This window comes from Crocodylus porosus, unplaced genomic scaffold (assembly GCF_001723895.1).
Source record: "Crocodylus porosus isolate Cpor-Errol unplaced genomic scaffold, CroPor_comp1, whole genome shotgun sequence".
Taxonomy (NCBI): Eukaryota; Metazoa; Chordata; order Crocodylia; family Crocodylidae; genus Crocodylus; species Crocodylus porosus.
Window position 1 is genome coordinate 171654674 of NW_017728906.1, and position 4448 is coordinate 171659121.

Here is a 4448-nt window from a genome sequence, read left to right on the forward strand (position 1 = left end):
TCTTTCCTGCCAAGGCAGGGGGTCGGACTAGATGATCTACCTAGGTCCCTTCCGACTCTAGCTACTATGAAACTATGAAACTAACTCCCACATTACTGCTTGTCCCATCACAGCTCCTTACTCTGCTGCTGCCACCAGGTACAGATGCAGCCTATGAGACTCCTCATAGTTCTGATCCAGCTCATGAGAATCTGTATGGTCCTAATCCAGCCCAGGGGCACAGGTGAGTTTGAAACTCTTGAACTAGAACAATCACTATTCAGCTCTCTGATATGGCAGGCAAACTAAGCCGGCCAAACTCACCAAAATCAAAATTACCCAAATCACCACTTGGATAAATGGAAAATTACTACCTAGAAATTGTAATGAAACAGGACCATGTGGGACTATGGCTCTGTGAATTGCTTCTTGAAAGGAAAGGCTCCCCAAAACATGGACATATAGGAGTGAGAGGAGTACGGTGGTTCCTTTGTTTTTACATAGCCTTGTCTTTGAGACCCAGGTCAACAAAGGTATTTACGTAGCTAACTCCTGCTTAACTACCTATTTATTTACCTATTTACCTAAATAGTTCCTATTTATTTCTATGGAAATTAAGTGTCTACATATGAGTTAGATACCTAAATACTTTTGTGCACTTGGGCCAAAACTCTTCTCTCTACAATGTCTTTACCTTTGAACTCTTCATACTATTTTAAATATATAATTGTGAAATATGAGTGTGTATGTGCATGTGTGCATGCATGTGCACATCTATATACCTATCCACATCTATCTAGCTAGCTAGTTAGTTAGCTAGCTATCTCACAATAACCAAGTCAAAAGCTAGACAAAGCTGTTAGCATTAACCTGGGCATTGTTAAAGAGGAAGATGATATGACAAGACTTACCAAGATACTTTACATACATAAAAGGAGAAAGAAGAATTGTAGATCACACTGAGATTGTGAGGCTGTTAGAGAAAGCAAAGTGGAGTTGTCAGAAAAAGCAGTGGGGAGAATTAAAAGGGGAAAGAAAGATGTTGTGTGATATAAACATAGATAGATAGATAGATAGTCTATTTCATTCTGTCTTCTGTGACACACTTTCCTCCAGACCTTCTCAGAGACTGCAAGGCTCTTCAACAACATCCAGTCAGAACTTTGCCATAAAATTTCCAGAACTTTTCAAGAGCATCCTCAAAGGACATTATAATATCTTACACTTGACAATGGTCCAAGAAAGGCAAGATTCAGACAAAGTTTTTCTTGAATGACATATTTTAGTTGTACAGAGCAGCACAAAGAACCTTGAAAATGACATGCCCTGCCTCCTGCTGATATAGTCAGGTCCAGTTATTAGGAAATTGTACTTGTTGCTGTTCCTCTGAGACATCATGCTAGTTTGTGTGCTAACAAAATTGTTATGCCTAATATTATCTTTTTCTCAGGTCAGCAGTCAGAAAGGCTTGCAAATATATTTAAAATATATGTGATAGCATGCATTTGAATGCTTGTACTTTAGCTAGTGAGAACCAATTTTCATTGTTTGGATTTGTAAGACTCAGTTTCAATGATCTGAACTGCAGTACCACCTTGCTAAGGGTCCAGAAGACTCTGTGACAAATAGCATGTCAATCATTTCCCCTGTTGCTTGAGGAGGTGCAGTGGGAAAAGGCTGGATAGGCATCTCTCTGAGAGGTTAATAATAGCAAATCCTGTCATTTGTGCAGGGAGTTGGATTAGATGACCCTTAGGGTCCCTTCCAATTCTGATTCTACGAAGCCACTTTTTTCAGCAATGCATCATTTGCCTAAAGTAGATTTGCCATAACATATAAATGCCCAAGTACCAGATGGTGGTAGAAGAGGTCTATAACAAAAATAATATTTAATCTCTTTAGCAACTGCCTGAGAAAGAGCACTACAGCCTCAGTTCTGAGCTTTATAGAATTTTGGTGGACTCCTGAACCCAAGTGGAGATGTAATAAAGTTAGTATATTTTCTCTGTTGAACGATTGCCAGTTGCAGGATCATGGCTTGAACTCCACACCAAGTCAACGTGAAGCCACAAAGGCAGCCCAAACTATGGGCTATTTCTCAATGGAAAAACCGACAGGTGTCCTTCTAAGTGAAAAGTATACCTGAAAAGTATCCCATGACTTCCTTTGTGCAAGGAATCTAGGTTTTATATTAAAACAAGTAACTCATGGAAGAGAATGAGATTCTCTCCTCCAAGGTTTATTTAAAAAAAGGAAACAACCCAAAAGAGACAGCTGCACGTTGTTTTTTAGCTACACTGAGATTTCACATCACAAATGCAAGCATTAGAAAAACAAAGCATCATCCAGGATGAAATACAGGTTTCCCTTGCTTTATGCAGGTTCTGTATGTGCAAATTTGCTCTTATGCGCTGACCCTTTTTATACCAAAAATTCATTACATGTGAGGTAAATTCACTCCTATGCAATCAGTGTGGTGGAAGCCTGCAGTCAGCTGCTTTGTGCGGTGCATTGTGGGAGTGACATGCACCAAAATATAGTTTCCTGTGTGGATCTGTGCTCCTCACTCGTTGTCTGCGACATGTGTTTCTGTAGTTGCCATCTCCACTATGATAGTGCCCTGTGCTCGTGTGTACTGTCTGCTGTTGGTGAGCACCAAAATTGTTGTGTAAAAGTGGTCAAAATGGGCCTGGGGACAGTACAGTCAAGGTCTTGGAACATATCCCTATTTGTTACATTGTAAAGTGGGTTCCCTTTATGCAAATTTGAGTTATGCGCTGTTTTCCAGGAATGCATGTAGACCATAAAGTGAGGGAAACCTGTAGAAAAAAACCCTAAAGATAAATAACAAATTTGCAAGAAAGAAGTGGAATGACAAAATGAATGGGAGGCTTACAAAAGTACAGCCTTATATCAAGCTATAAAATCCATATCAGTGCATACTAAAAAACTGCACTTCTAAAGTAACTGAATCTTATAAGGATCATGTACAAAGTACAGTAAAAGTTCTGTTATCTGGCATCTTACAAGCCAGCATGCTCCACTGACTGGCATGCTGGCTGACTGGCATGCTGGCTTATAAGATAAAGTGAAACCAGAAGTGCCCACCGTGGCACTTCCCGTTTCTCCAAGCCCCTGTGGCTCAGGGCAAAGCAGCCTGTGTTGCTGAGCCCCCACAGCCTGGGGGCATAACAGCTGTGTGGGGCTGTGAAGGACCTGCTGCCCTGTACTGCGGAGCCATGTGGGCCCCACAGGAGTGGCGGCAATGCCATGGGAGGGGTGGGGGGATGCCCCAGACGTGGCATGAGAAGCAGTGGCTGGGGCTGCTCAGTTGAGCAGCATATTTTGTTATCCGGCATCCCCTGTTCCTGGGGGATGCCGGATAACAGAGCTTTTACTGTACATTGGCACTATTGGATCACAGTGACTTCAATGGACGTTAGGTCAGCTGCTAAAGAGACCTACTAAGATTTAGGTATTTGGCTTTGACGTAAAAATCAACAAGAGATGGGCAAAGGAGACTGTCAAAGACTCATATGGGAGCTGGCCATCCATTGCCCAATGACTTCCAAGGGGACAGGTGCCTTATTTCCAGGGGCCTTTGAAAATCCTCAGCTTTCGACACTGGCTCTGCAAATCCACCATCTACTCTTGTCTTGTTTTTGATAAAAAAGATGGATCATTCTTAAGAAAATTGAAAAATCAGAGAGGCCAGAGACCCAGAAAAGTCCAATAAAAGCAAGAGAAATAAGAATAACAAAATAATTACCTCTAAAGAACACGAGAAAGCAGCCAGAGACATTCTAAACTAAAAAGGCTATGTCTCCATGGCACAGTTCCAAAAAACCTAAGAACTTGGTATCATGATTCAGTCAAGCAAATAAAGTAGTAAAGGGATGAACAAAAAGATTATCTTTACTCTTCAGATTGATTGATTTATATTCATAATAGTAATAATTTGCTGAAGCATTTACTTTTTCTATAATTTAGTGGCAAATAATGTATTGTTTCATACGCATGCTGTAAACTACAAGGAGAGATTTGAAGTTCTGGCCCATGAATAGTGTTCCTAGGTGTGACAGCAATAATAATAAAAATAATGATGATGATGATGATGCAGTTGGTCCAATAAAATACATCACCCAAAGGCCCATACTTCTTGCATGTGGGCATATCTAGGATTTTGCAAAGGGGAGTGCTTATAGTGTGATGCATCATTACATTTAATATAACATGTATCAGTTTCCAGATAAAAAGGAATTAGCAGCTTTACTAATATGCTAGGGGCCTAGGGCTCTGTTATTCACCTTAAGATTGCAGCAAAAACAAATATAACTGTACTGGAATGTGTATAGTTTCCTGTATCACACATTATATATTAAAAACACAACAAACTAGGTAAAAATAATCCTAACATGCTATTTCTTTAGCCTTGCAGTCATTAGAATGAGAAGGACATCTCTTTCTGA